The 23,234-nt window shown below is 44.2% G+C and overlaps 1 pseudogene; it reads left to right on the forward strand.

Moving 5' to 3' along the window:
• Nucleotides 1-1,125: 1,125 nt before the first annotated feature.
• Nucleotides 1,126-19,347, forward strand: LOC120368574 (annotated as a pseudogene).
• Nucleotides 19,348-23,234: the final 3,887 nt, after the last annotated feature.

Below are 23,234 nucleotides of genomic sequence, written 5' to 3' on the forward strand. Positions count from 1 at the left end.
TCATGTCAGCTATTGCAATTTCTGTATCTTCCAGTTTTTTAAGAAGCACATTTGTCATACCAGATCCTGTAATATCAATATCAATAAATTCTAGAAAATGCTCTCTGACAGTCACCATTGCAGGGACATTTTCACTAGGTTCTGTTGTTGTTGTTACAAAACACACCATTAAAGTCATTTGTTCCATATGGCTGATGTCAGGTGTGCAGTCCAGAATAGCAGAGTAACATCTTGCTGACTTCAGATCTGCCACAATCTTCTGTCTGACTTTTGTTGCCAGTAACTGTATGATCTCATTTTGAATTGTTTTTCCAAGGTAGTGGTGTGTGTACATTTCTTGGGTGGTGACTCCTCTTAGATGCTCCTGGAGTACAGCATGAAACGCAGCCATCAGCTCCACAATTTTAAGAAAGTTTCCATTGTTTGGCACATGTAGCTGATCTGAAGTGCCACACAGTGCTAGGTTTTCGGTAGCAAGCATTCTCACAATGGCAATGAGCCTTTTCAGAACATTTTGCCAGTAAAGAGACTCTAATGCAATCTTCTCCTGATGCTGATCATGTATGGTGGCCTTTAACCTGAGTCGCATCTCAAGCTCTTTCCACCTATGGAATGCTCTCTGTTGATTTGCTGCCTTCTCATGGCATGCCAGATTTCTAGCCAGATTTTTCCAGTCCTTTGTTCCTGTAGAAGCCAATGTGGCTGGAACACTAGACTGGAAGAGTTTGCAACAAAACCAGTATGCAGCATTCCGTGTTTTTGAGTACATGAGCCATGGCCTCTCCGCTTTTTCTCATCATTGGGGATTTCATGCCAGTAATGTGTTGGATGGAAATTTCACCTGCCTGCAGAGGGCGCTCTGGTGCTGGAATGAGCTAATTCCTAGAAGTCACCAGCAGGAGGCGCTGCAGGGGTGAGTCTGCACGTCTACAAGAGTCCATTCCAAGTGTGATGATTCCAGTCACCTTTGTTAGTCCAGAGTTTATCATCTTAACTCAGAGGAACTGACAGCTCCTATTGGCTAATTGCTTGTACCCACTTCTGCTGTATACAATATAAAAAGCGAGGATCCACTTTTCCTTTCTTTTATCTTGCCAGAATCCAGAATAATTGCTACACTCTGCAATGGAACCTCTGGGAGCAACAGAGCCTGGTGGTTTTCCTGGTGATTTGTATCTCTTCCTTTCTTTTCCTTTCGGCATGGAGAAAGATGTCTGGAAGTGGGAAGCTGCCTCCTGGGCCTGTTGCTTTTCCCATCATAGAGAACACACTGCAGCTGAATATGAAGAACATTCTGTTGTCAGAGCGGTACCGGTGTGGTGCTCTGCTTTCTCCTTGTTGATATCACTCGGCTGCGTGTGTGAGTTCCCTCTGTGTGCTGCCCCAGCTCTGCAGATAGCTGACACAGCAGACCCGACAAGAACCCCCAATGACCACAGAGTCCAGTAAGGTGCAAAGTCACGTCGACTAGGTTTATTGCGATCTCGGACACAATTGCAGTTCCCTGTAGGTTTCTTAGCCTAACTCAGGGCATACTACGAGAAAGTGCCTCTTGGCAAGGACCCGGCTTAGTGGCGGGACTTTCCACTCCCCCTACAGCTGGACAAAGACACTGCCCCAAGGATGCATTCTTATACACAGATACAAACAAGTTACACATCACACCTGACGTATTGAGGTACAACCTCTCTACGTAGCAAGTTACAACCCTTCTACGTATTAAGGCACCGCCTTCTACCTTGTACATGTTGGTTCGTTCAAAACAACTCTATCCATCATTTTACCCTTTTGCCCCTGTCATTGGGATGGGTCGGCCTGTCCTTTCGTTATCTATGGAATGTTTCAGTATAGTGTGTTCTAGTACTGTGTTTATGCTAGGTGAATATATGTTTTTGCAGCATCAGCCCTTTCCGTGCCAACTTCTGTGAACCAAGCCGGCCTCTGGCTCACAGCTTAACTTTGCTTTATATTAGCAGAGTCTTGATTATTGCTTTAGTTCAGGCCTCAGGCCTCATACTGGGCCTTTATCAGGGCCTGCACTTACTACATTTGCCCAACATGTAGAGGAGGTAAGGCTGTTTTCTCGGTGTAAAGGTGTCCGGCCGAGGTCCGTTCCTTGGCGGGGCTGTGGGGTATCCCACCGACTCTTCTAGCTCGCTGTCCGTCTGGGCTCTGCGCTAGTGGGGGACTGTGGACACGCGGTCAGGGGCACAGGCCCTTTAAGCCAGGGCTGAGCCAAGAGTTCTAGAGCAGCCCAGGCCCTAAGTCGGGGCAGGGCCGCAGCCACACAGTCAGGGACTCAGGCCCTTAAGCAGGGGCTGAGTCAGCAGTTCACTAATAGCCCAGGCCCTAGGTCAGGGCGGGGCAGCAAGCAAAGGTCAGAGACTCAGGCCCTTAGGCAGGGGCTGAGTCAGTAGTTCAATATCAGGAGATCCTAGCCTCTCCAGGCCAGGGAAAAGGGGGAGTCTGCCACCCAAGGAGTGGGTGGCAGGGGGGACGCAGGCCCTCCCACTCCACTGTGTCCCAGCCCGGGGCCCTAGCAGCGGCAGAAACTCGCTGCTGTCAGTGGGGATCCTGGCCGCAACACTGACATAGGCTCTGGCAGTGTTGCAGCCAGACTGGGGTCGGCTGCCCCCAGGCTACTTCCACACTCCTCCTCGTAGGATACCTGAGTCGTGGTAGTGTCGCTGACAGTCTCAAACACCATTGGTTCCTCTGGGTAAGTAGCGGATAGTAGGCTCGGCTCCTCCTCGGGGTAGCGGGCAGGCAGCAGGCTCGGCTCCTCCTCGGGGTAGCAGGCAGGAGGCAGGCTCGGCTCCTCCTCGGGGTAGCGGGCAAGAGGCAGGCTCGGCTCCTCCTCAGGGTAGCTGGAGTGGGGTAGTCTCGGCCAGTCCTCCTCGGGGTAATGAGCACGGGGTAGGCTCAGCCAGTCCTCCCCAGGGTAACGTGCGAGGGGTAGGCTCGGCCGGCCCGGTGCGACCTCAGGCTGGCCGCGGCCTTCTGCTGTCTCCCCAGAGGGAGCTCGGTCACAGATGTCTGGCCTCTCCGGTGGCTGGTTCCCAACTGAGCTCTGCTGGTGAGCTTTTATACTTCCGGGTCTGCGCCGTGACCTCTGAGGGGCGGGCGCAGGACCCAGTGACTCCGCCCACATTGGTGTTAGGGGAGGTCCATCCCTCGGCGGAGCTGTGGGATATCCCACCGCCTTGCTACACTCGGTATCAGTTGTTGGGTTGTAGGTGGACATTAAGCAGAGCCTGGCTCAAGCCTAGCCTGTTGGCAATTGCACATCAACTCAAATTTCAACTTATTTTTTCATTAAACAATCTATCTTGGGTGCTAGATGTAAACTGTTCGGGATAATGTACTGCTCATATTAAAGGGGATCTTATTCACCTCTAATCCAGAGTGCCCCCCGCAGCTGCACTGCCGTGGGTACAAGTGATCACAGGGTGGGGACAGCGCTCTAGTGGGTTATGTAAGGAAATGGCAGTGGTGAGCCTTGGGTTCTGTTCCTACCTCTGCTACAGACTCCAGGTGTGCTCTTGGCCATATCACTTAACCCCCTTGTGCCTTAATTTTTCCATCTGTAAAATTGCTCTAATGATATTTGCCTGCATTACAAAATGATGGTAAGGCAGAAACTGCAGCTCAGCTTTGAAGAAATGACATTGTAGTACTGCATGTTCTGGCCTTTTAGCGAGCTCTGCAAACACAGCCTGGGATTGGACAGACAGGTTGGATTCTTTCCTTCTCGCAAATCATCACAAATAATGAGGGTTGTACAAGACAAATGTTGCCCCCAGTCACAGCTGTTCTCCTTCATTCTCTTCTCATCATGCCCTGAGATACAGATGTGTTTGTCTGTTGATTTGCATAGGTGTAATCAATTGGAAATTGAACAGTAATTCTGCTGGTGATGTGAAAGGGGAAACAGAATCTCACTTTTCTCTCTTTGGCTTTGCAAGGCCGACAAGAGTAAAACGAAGGGAAACTCTGTCTTGTCATCATAAAATCAGCTGCCATGACTGAATAAACACAGGCAGCATTTCTGTGGAGTTAGAAGTGTCATTTTTATATAGCGCTCAAGATCACCATTGAAAGGCCCCATATTAATGTAGTCTCCTCTCATAATGAAATAATTCAATCTGTGTTTTATAATTATATTGGGAAGGCATAAACATATTTATAGGGGAAAATGTTAAAAATGTATTAAGATAAAGTGAAGAACTGAAAAGTCAGGCAGACCCAGATCCTCCAAGATATGTTGGCCTCTAACTCTTATAGAAATCAATGGAGTTAGTCTCCTAAATACTGTACCTTGGAGGATCTGGGCTGAAATAGCCAAGTCTGGACAATGATCAGTAATAAAACTTGCCTAATATTAGCTCAGTGGCATGAGAGCACTTTCATCAGTTTGTAATCTGATCTACAAACATTCTTATTTGTAATTAAGTGGATCTAAATTAAAACTTACTGGTCTTTTGTGTTAAACTTTTACAGCTAAGTGCAAAGTATGGCCCAATTTTCACAATACACTTAGGCTCAGAACGGGTTGTGGTGCTGTATGGATATGAGATTGTGAAGAAAGCTCTGATTGGTCTCGGGGACGAGTTCAGTGGAAGAGGAAGTATGCCAATATTTCAAAAATCCGCCAAGGAAAGAGGTACCTTTCAAGTAACTTCAGCATATAGAGGAGAACTCAGTTGCAAAGACAAAAGGGAAACAGCTGGAGTTTTATTCATACAGTAATAAAAATTGGATAAATAGTCTTGGTTTCAGGAAAGAGCCCGTTCCCTATTGTGCCACTGTTGCCCAGTGTTGCCACTGTTTACATTCATGTGTGTACCCCAGAACTTGACAGTACAGCAGTCAGCCATTTTGTATGTTCAGCCACTGCTAGTTGAAAACCAAATATCACATAGATAGGAATAATCTCAGGCCTCTGTGAGACAAGGGCGGACAGCTGCATACTTGCAGTTTGTTAATCAGAATGGGAGGATGGGATAGAAAGTTATGGAGGAAAGTGAGTGCCTTGGTTTTAGGTGCCCCTGACATATTGTTGCTATGGCTAGAAATATCAGAAATGTTTTGAGCTAATGAGGAGTTTGTTGAAATTAGAAGAATTGAGGACCCAGCAGAGGTTTTTATGTTGACCCACTAGGAGTTACTCTAGGTTATGTGCTTTGTTATAGTTAGCTATAAAAGATTTGGTAAAAGTAAATACCTCAGATCAGTTTGTGGGAGCTTTTCTTTGGGAAAGGAGCTGACATCTAAACTCCCTATCATCTGAATGGAAAGAGGGCCCCTGGAAGTCTGGCTAGTGATTACTCAAAATCATCTCAGATTGTGGGTAACTATATCTTGGATGTTCCAAACCTATTGCTTATGCCTGTGTGCTTAATATCTAATAAATCATAGATTTAGATAAGAGCATGCTTATATCAATAATTTATCAGATGGAATTGCTATGTTCTCATTGATTTATTCCTGACACTGCCTAGAGTGAAACAGTTAAGTTACCACAGTTTTGGGTTCTGAAAACCCTGGGTAACACCACTGGTTCACCGACATGAATGGTTCCGAGCACGTCAGTACAAGTTTATGACAGGTAACAGCCAGGCCAATCTACTTTAGTAGGCCCAGAATACAGCCAGGAAAGCAGGGCTGGAGAGGCCAAGAGGGTCAGAACAAACCATGAATTTCTATCCTGTTCTTCCCCTGAGCTCACTAACTAGGTATATCCCATAAGCAGTGAAGGATTATTTGTATTATTGTTTCACTTAGGTGTCTCAGTTTTTAAGATTCTTTAGTAGTGAGGAAAAAATAAATATGGAAGTGCCAAGAAGTCCTTTTCAGGAAGTCTTTTATCTTATTTCTGCATTAAGTGAAGTGTAGTTACATAAGAATCACAGTGACTGTGAAAACAACCTTCAGTATAGTTACTTGATTACACTGGAAAAATAACACTTGAACATTACTGAGGTTGTAAAGTCAAGCACTCAGAAGTTAGGAAATGCTAGAATTAAGATTCCCTACGCAACTGCACAGACATCTGAGTTAATGGAGTAACCGAGAGCAGCAGTAGCTTGTCATCTTGCATGTGGACAGGCACCAGGATCTGTGAGGTGCTGGTGCATGCCTAGTGAAGACAGAAACTTTGGAGATTTTAGCTGCTAAATTCTAAGAAGTCTCTACTGAGCATGTGTGAACAGTGATTTTTTTTCAAAGGCTTGTAACTTGGGCACATTGTAGGAAACCACTGAAAATTAAGTGGCCTATAATGGCCAATTAAAACCTCTGCAGTGGTGGAATAATGGAGGGTTAGTAGTCACCAGGGTGTCTTATGGTATGTCTTCACTACCGTCCGGATCAGCGGGCAGTGAGCGATCCAGTGGGGATCTAGTCTAGCTGAAGTTGCGTAACTTAGATCAATCCCCCCCCATTCAGTGTAGACCAGGCCTAATAAATATTGTAATGGGCCATAAAACAGTCTTTCTTTAAGAGTGAACCTTTTTTCAGTCTGTCCCACCTTGTTTTTAGCTTGGACGTGCTAATTAACTGCTGCAGAACTGAGTAAGAACTTGGTACCGCTCAAAAGCTTGTCCCTTCCACCAACATAAGTTGATCCAACATATTACCTCACCTACCTTGTCTCAGCCATATCCAGAGTCCAACATGGCAACAGCAATACTGTGAACAGTAATTGCAATGTAACGGTAATGTCATCTCCCTAGTAGAAAACAGGCAATGATGTTGAAGATGAACCTTTGACTCACCAGTGTTTGGGTATTTTTTCAAATAGGCAAACTGAGTCTTGTCCTCCCTCCTTTCATTCCTGTTCTCTTCCCATTTCTAGGTATTATTTTCAGCAATGGGGAGCAGTGGAAGCAGCTCCATCGATTTGCCCTCACTAATCTGAGAAATTGTGGGATGGGGAAGAAAAGCATTGAGGAGCGTATCCAGGAGGAAACTTGTTTTCTGATGGAAAGGCTCAGAAACACACATGGTGGGGATTGTTTCATGTCTGTTGGAAATTGAGGAGTCAAAGACTGTAGTCTTTCTGTTTTTCATTATATTAATTGTTTGGTTCAAACGTCTTATTACTCAAGCCATTAACTGCACATATAACAACCTGTGTTAATGTAATGGGAAAGGATGAGTGAAATGTTCCAGAGATGACCGTTTCTGGCTGTTTCTTTCTCACATTTTCTCCCCTGTGATCTGTGATCAATGAGCAAATGGAAGGTATTTGTTTAGAGTGGGTAGATGCTAATACAGTGAGCCATATTAGAGCGGGTTAGTTCCAGTGTTCTGGGTTAAAAAGACACCTATGCCTACAGTTTGCTTCTTCTCATTTTTTTTTCTCTGCTAGACATATGATACATGTTTGGCACCTACCTTCTATAGCAGTGGTTCTCAACCCATGGAGCGCGGGCTGCATTCAGCCCAATTAGGACACAGCTGCAGCCCAGCTCAGTTGTCTGCTAAAGGTCAGCCCACATACCGGGTCCCCCAGGTTCCTGGCTGCCCAGCGGAGGGGTTCAGGCTACCCCATCAGTCAGCGTGTTGGGATCAGGGCTGCTGGCACGGGTTTTGGGGGTCTGGGGCTCCTGGCCAGCCCAGCAGGGTCAGGGCAGCTGCCTGGCCCTGCAAGCTCTGGGGTCTGGGGAAGCCACACGGCGAGGGTCCAGGGTCTGGGGCAGGCAGGCGGCTGGCCCTGCATGGCAGGGGTCCAGGGTCGGGGTCAGGTCCCTGATGCCGCTTCACTGCCACCTGGCCCCTGCAGCCCAGATAACAAGTTGAGAACCACTGTTCTATAGTGACGGGCTCTATAGGAATGTTTGAAATCACGGTGTAAATTTACAATACTTCATAAATGACTCTCATTCTCTCTTATCTTATTCCTCTCTGTTCCTTGTGGGACATAGAGCCTTCCCCAGGGTCTTCCATCTTTGCTGGTTTCCTCCTGCAGTCTTAGGTTCTTCCAATTTCAATTTGATAACTAACAATTCTGCTTCTATTGTGCATTTCATGTTCCCCAAGGTCTACCTTATTGCCTCTTGCTATGAGAGTTCCAGTCCAACTCCTGTCTTATTATGTGATTCAAGTCTTTCGCCCATATATGTTCTAACATCTCTATTTTTGTTCCAGAATTTCCTGTCCCATCAGTTTTTGTTTTATCTTCCTTTGTTTTTTTTTCTACCCATCTGATATTGTGGATTTGTCTATGGCAGCTGTTTATAAGAACTTGGAGTATAGATATAAGGTCTCAACACGTTTCCTAGTTTCAGCACGATGTAGTAAGACTGACTTTACAATGATGCTAAATATTTGAAGTTTGGTTGGGAAGGTAAGATTTGTATTTCTCCAGATCAGATTTAGAGTTACAAGGGCATGTCTGGCTTTTGCTATTCTGGCTTTAATGTCTCTGTCTGTTCTACCTGTTGTATGTGGGATGCTGCCAAGATATGTGAAATATCAGAGCTCTTCTATGTCAGTGCCAGTTACACTCCTAAATTATTATTTATATTCCAGTAACATCTAACAGTCCCAGCTGACGTTGGGGCTCATTTGCATATAGACTCTTGGAACAAATGGTTTGAGACAATCCCTGCCCCAAGTAGCATACAACTTAAATAGACATGAATGAAAACAGTGGAAGAAATGAATGATTTCCCCTGCTATTTTAGAGATGGGGAACTGAGCCATAAGATCACCTGCCTCTTGCAATATTTAATGCAACACTAAGGGATACACTGATGTTGCCTCTGCCCATCTGGTGAATTGTAAGTGGGAGAGGAGAATGCAGTGAGACCCTTCCCCACCTCTGGTATCACATTAATGCTGCTACTTCTACTTGTGCACCCTGAGTCAAGGGGCAGCTATTGCTGTTGGGAATGAGTCAAAGAGAATCGACGGGTGAGGACACGAGCAGGGGTCTGGTGCATGAAGAAAATGCTGCTTCTGGATGTTCCCCAGGAGCACTGTACTCTCAGGTCAGAGGGGTGAACTCTTGCCGATAATCCCCAGGAATGTTGTGCTGCTCCCTCTGATGCTGCAGCCTCAGGTTAGCTCTCAGTTACCAGCCCTGTGTGTTCCTTGTGCTTATGAGGAAGGAAGAACCTGAAACGGAAGCTAAGATGTCACTGGTGAGCCAGCGGGAAATTCAGCCTCCCCAGCTGTGTTAGCTGAGCTGTGGGGCCTGCTCAATACATTCTGAAGGAAGAAAGCAGACCCATCCCCCCTGCTGTTGTGCTGGGAGCTCCTTCCTTAGCACAACAACAGTGTATTTATGCTGCACGGCCAGGGCTGGCAGTGCCAAGGGGAGATTGCTGTGCTCTAGGATTTAGTGATGATTAGGGCCCTACCAAATTCATGGCCATGAAAAACCCATCACGGACCATGAAATTTGGTCTCCCTCCTGAAATCTGGCCTTTTGTGTGCTTTTACTCTATACTATACAGATTTCACAGGGGAGGCCAGTGTTTCTCAAATTGGGGGCTCTGACCAAAAAGGGAGTTGCAGGGGGGGCGCAATGTTATTTTAGGGGGGTCACTGTATTGCCACCCTTACGTCTGCACTGCCTTCTTAACTGGGTGCCTGGAGAGCAGCGGTTGTTGGCCAGGAGCTCAGCTTTGAAGGCAGCGCCCTGCCAGCAGCAGCACAGAAGTAAGAGTGGCAGTACTATACCATGCCATCCTTGCTTCTGCGTTGATGCCTTCAGAGCTGGGTGGCCGGAGAGTGGCAGCTGCTGACTGAGGGTCCAGCTCTGCAGGTAGCAGTGCAGAAGTAAGGGTGGCAATACCAAAAAATGATGGCCCCTGGTCAGACCACAGTGTGCCAAGCAGCAGAGCAGAGTGAAAATTAATTGCCAGCAGAAAAAGTGGTGTTTGTTTAATTTAGCATGTGAGAGGTAAGAGTGGTGATTGGGGCAGCCCTAACCCACCCTCCCCAGGGAATATTACTGTCAGCCCCACCTTGCCCTGGGGTGGGAGATCCACAATGTCCCCGTGCTGCCAGTGACTCTGATGCCGGGGGTGAAGACACTGAATTAAAACTGACTCTTTGTAGTTTTGTTTTGCTCCAGGGCAGCCCTTTGACCCCACCCTCTTCCTTACCCACGCACTCTCCAATGTCATCTGTCTTTGGGGACCGGTTTGACCATGAAGATAAGAAATTTTGTTACTTTAATTAGTCTCATACAGGAAAATGACAAGCTCCAGCGCTCTCCCTGGACAGTGGAATGTTCAGGGGTTTATTCCATTCTCCTCATTTGTACTGGGGGAGAGGACAGAAATTTCTTTCTTTAACTATTAATTTTCCTTAAACAAGTGTTATTTCAGATTCCCATCATGGTCTTATTCTCTTCATTAGGATGAAGCTACTACCAAACCCAGCCTCAAACTTGTTTCTAAGTCTTGTTTAAATTCCCACACAAAACACTTCATTAGCCCAGAATTAAGTTGGCTTATGGACATTCACTGTCAACATTATTGGTAAAAATCAAGCAAGTTGCCAGTTAAAATATTAACATCCACACCAGTGACATGTCACATGCCTTATCATATAAGCAACATGATAGTGAATCTGAAGATATTTCTCACCTCCAAAGCAAACTTCCTTTCATTTCCAGCTCACAGCCAGCCACCAGACACACCCTTATTCCTGAAAACCTCGCTAATTGCACAATGAAGGGCCAAACTCTTTGTTGGCATAACTCAGTCAAAATAAAGGGAGTTACACCACAATAGAGAATTTGACCCTTTTACTGCCACCTCAGGAAGTCTAACATATATTTTCCTTTTAAAGGCTACAATGGTTTATTGCTGCTTAAGAAAATTTGTGGTCAGAGCTAAGATTGGGCACTTGAGTGTTTTGTTTTGTTTTTCAAGAAAAGGATGTGTGTACTGGGGTTGGTTTTATGTGGGGAAAAAATGGAGCATACCTTAGCTGATATAACTGAATGTCACTGCTGTTTTTGTGAGGAATTTATGTATGTTCGATAGTATTACTTAGTGGAGTTTGCAATGATCTGTTGAATCCATTTTCATAAGAAGGTGCCAAAGAAACATTGTATTGTTCTGCTGTACTTGACTCATTTGAGTGAACACTATGACTGTTGTGTCCAGATATATCAAGCTGTGTTTTTCTTTCATCCTTTATAGCTGCACTCTTTTTTCCCGACTCTCGTGGATTACATCCCTGGGCCTTACCGGAGGATATTTAAAAAATGCTCAGGAGTTCAGAAGATCTGGAAAGAGTGAAGATGCACAAAGAGTCTCTGGATCTCAACTACCCTCAAGACTTTATTGATGTTTTCCTCGTCAAAATGGGAGAGGTATGTGAAGGCAGCAGCCCTTCCGCTTTCCTGTGGAGTGGGTTATACGTATCATCGGGATTAATTTGTTAAGCAACAACATAGGACATGGCTTTGGAGAAGGCCCAAAGGGAAGACATGCTCTCCGCCCAAGGAACATACATTATAATGGTCAAACTCTGCTCTCCTCTTTCATGTAAAAAAAAATCATCTTAATGCACAGAACAGGGCCCAATGCACCACAGTAATACATTTGTAATGTCAGGTGCTATGGGCCATTTTTGTGGGATTTTTATAATGATCAGAGGTGGGTCACCAGCTGGGTAGAAGAATATATATCTGAATATCTCAATATATCCTACAGTTTTACCATCAAGAATCAAAGATCGTCACCAAATCTTTTTTCAGGAGCAAAAGAATGTCCAGTCAGAATTTAATGTGGAAAGTTTGGCACGAAGCACAATAGAGTTATTTGTCGATGGAACAGGGACAACCAGCATCACTCTGATATATGGACTCCTTATTCTTCTGAAATACCCAGAAATAGAAGGTAGAAGTCTCCCTTCCTCAAACACACAAAATGTTAGGTCCTGGGGGGATGTGAGGAATGCATGGACCAGTAAATGGATATAGACATCTCCCACCAAAATGCACCACGCCTGGCCTGTTATTGTAACATGGTGGTGGTTAATTAGTTTATGTGAAGTGAGCTGAAGATTTGTTGGGGGGTGGGGGTGGTTTCCTACTCCAGTTCCCTGCAGGCAGGAGTTCTCATCCAAAAAGCACCATTACAATGGGTATTACTTGTCCCCGTATTGACAGACTGAGCAAAGGGTCCAAAGGCTAAATAGGCCGTTGTGATTGAATTCCTCTCTCAGTCCAGATCAGTGAAGTTTTTGTAACACCAAATTGACCAGGTTTGTTATAATCCCAAATTGCAGACAGTGTGATACAATGGTGGGCAAATCTATGGGAATCCTCTTCTTTACCATTATAATTAAACCTCATTAATCTGAGGACAGAGAAAATTCACGAAGACATTGACCGTGTGATTGGCCAAAGTCGAAGCCCCTGCATGGTGGATCGAAGCCAGATGCCCTACACAGATGCTGTGGTACATGAAATCCAGAGATTCATCGCTCTTGTCCCATTAGGTGTCTCACGTGCTGCGACTAGAGATGTTCATCTCAAACAGTATGTTATTCCCAAGGTCAGTTCTCAATGTGTCTGTGAAGGGTCGAGTTCTTTTACCTTTTTCTCTTCTTAATTGTGAATTATTCGCAATAGAAATGCTTCAGTTAGATTTTGTGTGGTGGTTTTTTTGTTGCTGATTTACCAATATTATACCAATTATTATTGAATCCCTCCAAGCCTCTGCATGAATCAGAACAGCAGTTTGCAGTCTGCAGACTGGGCTTTCAGTCCAGGAAAGGGTTTCAGATTCTAGCTGTGGCATTTCGATATGGAATAGAAAATGCATTTAGCAATGGTAATCACTAAGGTTTTGATATCAAACTAGTATGCAGAAACATTCTCTTCTTTTGAGGCCGAAGGGATTTTGTTTCTGGGGAAATTTCTTGGCACAATTAGTTCACAAGCAGAACATCACAGAAAATGGAAATGACTGAATACATTTAAAAAGTATTAGAGCCCTCTCAACCTTATTTCTGGAACTGAATGCAAGCCAATCAATACAAATACAAAAAAATAAAAACTAAAAACTACACTTCAAGGTTAAGATATTTTTAATAGTGAGCCAAGCTTACACAGTTAGTTCTTGTTTTTTGTTTACTAAATAATGAAAAATAGACTTAGATTTATATTAAATAGACTAATAGATTCTAAGGACCATTGTGATTCTTTAGTTTGACATCCTATATATCACGGGCCATGGGACTTGTCCAGGAGCAGATCTTTTAGAAAAACTTCCAATCTTGATTTTAAGAACTTATCAGTGATGGAGAATCCACCACGTCCCTTGAGAAATTGTTCCGATGGGTAATTACTCTAACTGTTAAAAACTTCCACCTTATTTCTATTCTGAAATTGTCTAGCTTCAGCTTCCAGTGACTAGATCATGTTACACCTCTCTCTGATAGATTGGGGAGTCCATTATTAAATATTTGTTCACCATGCACTTATAGATACTTATGGACTGTTATCAAGTCACCCCTTGACCTTCTCTTTGTTAAACTAAACAGATTAAGCTCCTTGAATGTATCCTCATAAGGCATGTTTTCTAATCCTTTAATCATTTGAGTTGTGGGCGCCAGAATTGGACACAGTATTCCGGCAGGCGTCTCACCACTGCCAAATACATACTCGAGATTCCCCTGTTTTGCATCCCAGGATAGCACTAGCTTATTTGGCCACAGCGTCACAGTAGGACCTCATGTTCAGCAGATTATGCACCACAACCCCCAAATCTTTTGAAAAGTCATTATTCTACTAGGATAAAGGCCCCATCCTGTAAATCTGGCCTGCCTTCTTTGTTCCCAGATGTCTATATTTACATTTAGCTGTATCGAAATGCGTATTGTTTGCTTGCGCCCATTTTACCAAGCAAGCTAGATTGCTCTGAATCAGTGACCTGTCTTCACTATTTGCCACTCCCGCAAGTTTTGTGTCATCTGCAAACTTTTTTAGTGATGATTTTCTGTTTTCTTCTATGTCATTGTTAAAAATGTTAAATAGCATAGGGCCAAGAACCAGTCCCTGCAGGATCCCACTGAAAACAGACCTGCTCAATAACAATTTCCTATTTACAATTAAATTTTGAGATCTATCAATTAGCCAGTTTTTAATCCATTTAATATGTGCCATATTAATTTTATATTGTTCTGTTTTTTTAATCAAAATGTCATATGATACCAAGTCATGCCTTACAGAAGCCTAAGTATGTCATCACTACTACCATTATCAAGCAGCCTTGTAATCTCATCAGAAAAGGATATCAAGTTAGTTTGACAGAATCTATTTTCCATAACCCCATGTTGATTTGCATTAATTACATTATCCTCCTTTAGTTATTTATTAATCTAGTCCCATAATATCTGCTTCATTATCTTGTCTGGGATTGATGTCAGGCCGATAGACCAGTGATTAACCAGCTGATCCCATTGATCCTTTTTAAAAATTGGCACAGCATTAGCTTTCTTCCAGTCTTCTGGAACTTCCCCACTGCTCCAAGACTTATTGAAAATCTACATGGTCCACCAAGTGCCTCGGCCAGCTCTTTTAAAACTATCGAATGCAAGTTACCTGGACCTGCTGATTTCAAAATATCTAACTTTAGTAGCTTCTGCTTAACATCCTCCAAAGATACTAGTGGACAGATATACAAGGCCAGCAAGGATGATTGTGATAATCTAGTCTAACCTGTATAACATAGGCCATAGGACTTCCCAAAAATAATTTCTTTGATGTAGCTTCTCTCTCACTGGCAGGGGTATTTTGCTGGGTCTGATATGCTGAATAATACTACTTATCTGCTGAATCTCAAAGCACTTTACCAAGAGGAGGTAGTATCGCTATCCCCATTTTACAGAGGGGGGCAACAAGGGCTCTGACACCAAAAGTGACTTGCCCAAAGTCACTCAATGTATCTTAGATCTGCCAGTGAGTAGTACAAAGGTGTGAACTGATGTGCAGTGGGTATAACTGGGCTCATGAAATTTTAATATTTCTGCTTCTGGTTGAAAGCATGATGTTCAGGGGATGCAAGTGTAACCCTTCTGCCAGGCCAAATTGATAGCAGCAAGGGCCAGGTTCAATACATAGAGGTCCCTTCCCTACAATGTAATGCAAAACCAGCTCGAGCCCCCACCCAGTGACCTGGGAAAATCTTACACACACCCCTGGGTGCCTCAAAGAGGCAATACTTCCCCTCTCACAAGCACAGAGTCTTGGTGTAGCAGAAAATGTTTAATAACATGAGATAAACAACATAGCATTAAATTGGGAAAACACCTCAACTAGAGTTCATAGACCAAACCATGAGCAAAGACCCACCCCAGGAAATTGGGCCGTGTCCTCTTCCCTGGGCTCTTGAGTCCAGCAACCCCAAAATCACCCCAAGACTCCAAAGTCCAATACCCCAAATGTCCCTAGAGCCCAGCAACCCAAAGATCACCCACAGTCCCAAAAGTCCCACAACCCAAAAGTCTCTGTCCCAGGTCAGTGCAGCCCAAGAGTTCAAGAGTCTATCTGCAGGGGTTTTCCCCCTGCCGGCCTGGGTAGAAAGGGGCACCTTACATGGTCCGGGGCCAACTGCCCTGCCTCTCTGTGGGATTCTGCTTCCGTCTTCCCCACAAACTGCTCAGCTCTGCTCCACCAGCCATCCTGTGATCCACTCCAGCCGTTCCCGCAAACTGCTCAGCTCTGCTCACTCCATGGGCATTCCAACTGTCTCACAAACTGCTGTGCTTTGCCAGCTGCTCTGCTCCGCAATATAGCTTCAGGCTCCCCCACTAGTTAGCACAGCTCTTTAGTGATTTCAGCTCTTAGTGAGTTCAGCTCAGGAACCTGTAACTTAGATTCTTAAGAGAATAAAAAATCAGCTCTGCTCTTGAACAGTGGAGAGTAGAAGAGGAGGTACAATTGATGCTTCTGTCTCACACAAGGAGCCCACTCCTTTGTCTAGCGAGTGCCACTCAATTGATGGTGAGACTCCCTGTCACAAAGCAGTTTCACAGTTCCTCATCCACACAATCAGGGTGACAACACTCCACCTCTCCCGCCCCAACAACAAAGAAACTGGGAATCCCACAGCTGCCAAAGCAACCATCCCAGGCTGCTGTGGGCTATGCCAGGCGGGGTGGGTGTGCCTATGCAAACACGATCAGCCCCTGAAATTCTTTTCCACACTCGCCATAATTCACCACAAGATGTCAGGGTAGAGCTCATCCTGACTCTGCTTACACAAGGAAATGAAGAAAAACAAAGATGGATTCTGCAGTCCAGCTCAGTGAATTTTGGAGGCTTCTCTCTTTTGGATAGTATCCACTTTAACTCTTTTCTTCTGCAGTTGCTAATTCAGGGCACCATGATATTCCCTGCACTGAAGTCAGTTCTATATGACAGCAGGGAATTTCCAAACCCAGAGCAATTTAACCTGGGACATTTCTTGGATGAAAATGATGCCTTTAAGAAGAGTGACTTCTTCATGCCTTTTTCTGTAGGTAAAATAAGCCGTTTTATTTCAAATCCTAGACTGTCTTCTGGCTTTGCCTTGAATTTCCTAGTGTCTCTCAGACTATTTAGTGCATACTTTTTCCGGTGGCCTATGAAGCAGAGTCTCTCCTGCTAGCAATGCATCTATCCGTCTTTAAAGAGTGTCACTTTCTGTTCCTTGGTCTGAAATGAGTTTTTTGACTAACTACACACTCCCTTCTCTTCGCTCTGCCTGGCAACTTTGTGTCTTGCTTTGTGTGGTGTCTATTGGGTATAAATTAATCATGATCAAACGTGCAGATAACACTAAAATTGAAGGGAGTACCAAACATACAGTAAGACAAAGCCAACTGCATAGACAGCTGGAGAGAGATCCTAGAAATGCAGGGTTGGAAGGGACCTCAATAGGACCATGTAAATCTAGACCATCCATGACAGATATTTGTCCAGCCTGTTCTTAAAACCCTCCAGTGATGGGGATTGCATAACCTCACTTGGAAGCCTGTTCCACAGTTTGACTCTCTGTATAGTTAAAAAAACTTTTCCTAATATCTAACCTAAATCTCCCTTGTTGCAGATTAAGCCCATTACTACTTGTCCTACCTTCAGTGGACATGGAAAACAATTGATCCCTGTTCTTTTTCTAACAGTCCTTCACATATTTGAAGACTGTTATCAGGTCCCTCCTCAATCTTCTTTTATCAAGAATAAACATATTCAGTTTTGTTAATCTTTCCTTAGTGGTCAGGTTTTCTAAACCTTTGATCATTTTTGTTGCTCTCTTCAGGACTCTCTCTAATTTATCCACATCTTTCCTAAAGCGTGGTGCCCAGAACTGGACAGGGTACTTAAGCTGAGACCTCACCAGTGCTGAGCAGAGTGGGATAATTACCTACATGTCTTACATACAACACTCCTGTTAATCCACCCCAGAATGTTATTAGCCTTTTTTGCAGCTGCATCACATGGTTGACTGATATTCAGTTTGTGAACCACTATAAACCTTCCGCCACCCGGATCCTTTTCAGCAGTACTACTGCTTGAGCTAGCTATTTCCCATTTTATAGTTGTGCAGTATAAATGTCCATATATTATAAGCATATTCTCCAGTCCATTATCCAAGTCATTAATGAAAATATTAACTAGTACTGGACACAAGAAAGGCCCTTCCTGGACCCCATTATATACACACCCTCGCAGTCTGAAAGCAAACCATTGATAGCTTTTCTCTGAGTACATTTTTTTTCAATCAGTTCTGAACCCACCTTATAGTAATTTCATCTTAACCACATTTCCCTAGTTCGCTAATGAGAATGTCATGAGGATCTGTGTCAAAAGCCATATTAAAACAAAGATATATCACATCTACTGCTTCCCCTCTGTTCTCTAGGTCAGTAACCCTGTTAAAGAAGGAAATCTGGTTGGTTTGGCATGATTAGCTCTTGACAAATCCATGCTGGCTATTCCTTATATCCCTATTATCTTCTAGGTACTTACCAATTGATTATTTAATACTTTGTTCCAGTATCTTTCCAGGCTGACTGGTCGACAATTCCCCAAGTCCTCTTTCTTCCACTTGTTAGAGATAGGTACTATGTTTTTCCATTTCCAGACTTCTGGGACCTCACTCATCTTCCATGGGTTCTCAAAGATAATTGCTAACAGTCCTGAGATTGCTTCAGCTAGTCCCTTATGTTCATTGGCCTCTGCTGACTTGAATATGTCTAACTTATCTAAATATTCTTTAACCGGTTCTCCCCCTCTTTTGGAGTGCATTTCTTTCCTCTCGTTGTTAATATTAATTGTGTTGAATATGTGGTCACCATTCACCTTCCCAGTGAAGACTGAAGCAGAAGGGGCATTAAATACCTCAGCCTTCTTGATCTCATCAAGGGGCTACATAACTTCTCTACTTGAATGTAAGCTACCGAGCCTCCCTGTCACTCTGTTAACAGTGCCTTTCAGCCTTCTTCCTCCATCCTGCTACTCAGGACACCTACACCTCTCTACTTGTTACTTCTCCCCTTCTACTCAATCACCACCATGTCACTGCCCCAGAAAACTGTTTAGCTCGTTTGGAATGTGGATAACGTATTCCTCAAACCCCACATCTTCCTGCCCCCCACATCTTCCCACCCTTCACCCCAAATTGCCTCTAAAACGGCAATATAGGAACTCAGTTCTTCAAATTATCTGTGAGCGGCTTGTTAAACCCCCATACACTTTCATACCTTACTGAACTCTGAGAAACAGCCATTTTCCTCCATGCACTTGCCCTGAATCACTCTGTTCATCTAACTTTAATCCTGAGATTTTGCTCCTATAATAACCATATTTAAAATGTGCTGCAAAGAAAGATCTCTAGCATCAACTCAAAATTCCTTTTTCATTGCAGGGAAGCGAATTTGCATGGAAGAGGGTCTGGCTCGGGTGGAGCTCTTTTTGGTACTGACAACGATTTTGCAGAACTTTACCTTGAAACCTGTCATTGACCCCAAAGACATTGATATAACTCCCAAGTCGAGCTTCATGTCAAATGCACCAAAATCATTCCAGCTCTGAGTTCTTCCTCGATAAAGACAATGAAAAGTCACCTCAGTACCTTAGACTTGTGCATTAATCTGATTGTCTTTGATTCTGAACTCATTTACACAGTGAGAGAAATGAACTCATTGTCTTCAAAGAGACAGATCAATTACTAGTTTTTTAATGTAACTTGGATTTAACAAAATTATGTGTAATATCAAAAAATAACTGTACAATTGACTCAAAAAGCCACGTAGAATAATCATGCAGAGTTCCTAGACAGGCTCAGGTTGGAACAGAAGCTGGGTATGTTTTAGTTTATTTGTGGGTTGGTTGACAACTATGGAAACTTTGTTAGGAAGCGCTAAGGCTTCTTTATTGACAGAGAGTTGGTAACTGTGTCCAGCTGTTAGGATATAGATATTTAAGCCTGGCTGTAAAGGCCTATACTTTAAGAATTTATGTATATGTTTATTATTTAGCTAGTTATAGAGGTATAAAAGAGAGAATCTGTGTAAGGGCCTTCTCTCACTGTGACAGTCTGAGGCCCTGTTCTTAGGCCAATGCCTTTGGCTAAACAGCAGAGGCAGCCATAAGCTTGGAAGCGTGCAGTCACATCCTTACATTTTATAGTTATATTGAAATAAGGCAATCTGGGGCTGTTAGGAAGGTGATCCGATCTATCACCTCCAGAGAAAGGGAAGAGCCTAGAAGATGTAAAAGGAAATTTTGTTTGATAGTTTTCTGTCTGGTAAGAACTCACTTTTTAATAGACACAGCTGGGAAACCCTTATGTCGGTATAGATGTGGTTGTGAAATCCTCACTTCTGTATTGTTTGGTCATTGTAGTTCTCACTTTGCTATGTTTTTTTTGAATGATCTCTGTCTGGTTCTGTGATTATTTCTGTCTGCTGTATAATTAATTTTGCTGCGTGTAAACTAATTAAGGTGGTGCAATATAATTGGTTAGCTAATCATGTTACAGTATGTTAGGATTGGTTAGGTAAATTTTAGTAGAATGATTGGTTAAGATATAGCTAAGAATATTACTATATAAATTAGGGACAAACAGGAAGTAAGTTGGGATTTGAAAATAAGGAAAAAGGAACTTGAATTTAAGCTTGCTGGAAGTTCACCCCAATAAACATTGAATTGTTTGCACCTTTGGACTTCGGGTATTGTTGCTCTCTGTTCATGCGAGAAGGACCAGAAAAGTGGGAAAGTGAAGGAATAAGCTCTCTAACAAGAGCCAATGAGAATAAATTGTGATGATGTAATGCTTTTGGCTCAATATCCTACTATGATAGGCAGAGTTTCTGTGGCATTGGACTGAACTAAAGTTCTCCCTCCCCTGCTCGTTCATAGAATCATAGAATCTCAGGGTTGGAAGGGACCTCAGGAGGTCATCTAGTCCAACCCCCTGCTCAAAGCAAGACCAAACCCAACTAAATCATCCCAGCCAGGGCTTTGTCAAGCCTGACCTTAAAAACCTCTAAGGAAGGAGATTCCACTACCTCCCTAGGTAACCCATTCCAGTTCTTCACCACCTACTAGTGAAAAAGTTTTTCCTAATGTCTAACCTAAACCTCCCCCTCTGCAACTTGAGACCATTACTCCTTGTTCTGTCATCTTCTACCACTAAGAACAGTCTGGATCCATCCTCTTTGGAACCCCCTTTCAGGTAGTTTAAAGCAGCTATCAAATCCCCCCTCATTCTTCTCTTCTGCAGACTAAACAATCCCAGTTCCCTCAGCCTCTCCTCATAAGTCATGTGCTCCAGCCCCCTAATCATTTTTGTTGCCCTCCGCTGGACTCTCTCCAATTTATCCACATCCTTCTTGTAGTGTGGGGCCCAAAACTGGACACAGTACTCCAAATGAGGCCTCACCAGTGCTGAATAGAGGGGAATGATCACATCCCTCGATCTGCTGGAAATGCCCCTACTTATACAACCCAAAATGCCATTAGTCTTCTTGGCAACAAGGGCACACTGTTGACTCATATTCAGCTTTTCGTCCACTGTAACCCCTAGGTCCTTTTCTGCAGAACTGCTGCCCAGCCATTCGGTCCCTAGTCTGTAACAGTGCATGGGATTCTTCCGTCCTAAGTGCAGGACTCTGCACTTGTCCTTGTTGAACCTCATCATATTTCTTTTGGCCCAATCCTCTAATTTGTCTAGGTCCCTCTGTATCCTATCCCTACCCTCCAGCATATCAACCACTCCTCCCAGTTTAGTGTCATCTGCAAACTTGCTAAGGGTGCAGTCCACACCATCCTCCAGATCGTTAATGAAGATATTGACTAAAACCGGCCCCAGCACTGACCCTTGGGGCACTCCACTTGATACCGGCTGCCAACTAGACATGGAACCATTGATCACTACCCGCTGAGCCCAACCATCTAGCCAGTTTTCTATCCATCTTACCATCCATTCATCCAGCCCATACTTCTTTAACTTGCTGGCAAGAATACTGTGGGAGACTGTATCAAAAGCTTTGCTAAAGTCCAGAAATAGCACATCCACTGCTTTCCCCTCATCCACACAGCCGGTTATCTCATCATAGAAGGCAATTAGGTTAGTCAGGCATGACTTGCCCTTGGTGAATCCATGCTGACTGTTCCTGATCACTTTCCCCTCCTTTAAGTGGTTCAGGATTGATTCCTTGAGGACCTGTTCCATGATTTTTCCAGGGACTGAGGTGAGACTGACTGGCCTGTAGTTCCCTGGATCTTCCATCTTCCCTTTTTTAAAGATGGGCACTACATTAGCTTTTTTCCAGTCGTCCGAGACCTCCCCCGATCACCATGATTTTTCAAAGATAATGGCCAATGGCTCTGCAATCTCATCGGCCAACTCCTTTAGCACCCTCGGATGCAGCGCATCCGGCCCCATGGACTTGTGCTCGTCCAGCTTTCCTAAATAGTCCCGAACTACTTCTTTCTCCACAAAGAGCTGGTCACCTCCTCCCCATACCGTGCTGCAGAGTGCAGCTGTCTGGGAGCTGACCTTGTCTGTGAAGACAGAGGCAAAAAAAGCATTGAGTACACTAGCTTTCTCCACATCCTCCGTCACTAGGTTCCCTCTCTCATTCAGCAAGGGGCCCACACTTTCCTTGACTTTCTTCCTGTTGCTAACATACCTAAAGAAACCCTTCTTGTTACTCCTAACATCTCCAGCTAGCTGCAACTCCAAGTGTGATTTGGCCTTCCTAATTTCACTCCTGCATGCCTGAGCAATACTTTTATACTCCTCCCTGGTTATTTGTCCAACCTTCCACTTCTTGTAAGCTGTTTTTTTGTGTTTAAGACGAGCAAGGATTTCACTGTTAAGCCAAGCTGGTCGCTTGCCATATTTACTTTTCTTCCTACACATCGGGATGGTTTGTTCCTGCAACCTCAATAAGGTTTCTTTAAAATACAGCCAGCTTTCCTCGACTCCTTTCCCCGTCATGTTATTCTCCCAGGGGACCTTGCCCATCAGTTCCCTGAGGGAGTCAAAGTCTGCTTTTCTGAAGTCCAGGGTCTCTGTTCTACTGCTTTCCTTTTTTCCTTGTGTCAGGATCCTGAACTCGACCATCTCATGGTCACTGCCTCCCAGGTTCCCATCCACTATTGCTTCCTCTACTATTTCTTCCCTGTTTGTGAGCAGCAGGTCAAGAAGAGCTTTTCCCCTAGTTGGTTCCTCCAGCACTTGCACCAGGAAATTGTCCCCTACACTTTCCAGAAACTTCCTGGATTGTCTGTGCACCGCTGTATTGCTCTCCCAGCAGATATCAGGGTGATTAAAGTCACCCATGAGAACCAGGGCCTGTGATCTAGCAACTTCTGTTAGTTGCTGGAAGAAAGCCTCGTCCACCTCATCCCCCTGGTCCGGTGGTCTGTAGCAGACTCCCACCACGACATTACCCTTGTTGTTCATACTTCTAAATTTAATCCAGAGACTCTCAGGTTTTTCTGCAGTTTCATACTGGAGCTCTGAGCAGTCATACTGCTCTCTTACATACAACGCAACTCCCCCACCTTTTCTGCCCTGCCTGTCCTTCCTGAACAGTTTATATCCATCCATGACAGTACTCCAATCATGTGAGTTATCCCACCAAGTCTCTGTTATTCCAATTACATCATAATTCCCTGACTGTGCCAGGACTTCTAGTTCTCCCTGCTTGTTCCCCAGGCTTCTTGCATTTGTGTATAGGCACTTAAGATAACTCGCTGATTG

The sequence above is a fragment of the Mauremys reevesii genome, linkage group 7, assembly GCF_016161935.1.
Source record: "Mauremys reevesii isolate NIE-2019 linkage group 7, ASM1616193v1, whole genome shotgun sequence".
Lineage (NCBI taxonomy): Eukaryota > Metazoa > Chordata > Testudines > Geoemydidae > Mauremys > Mauremys reevesii.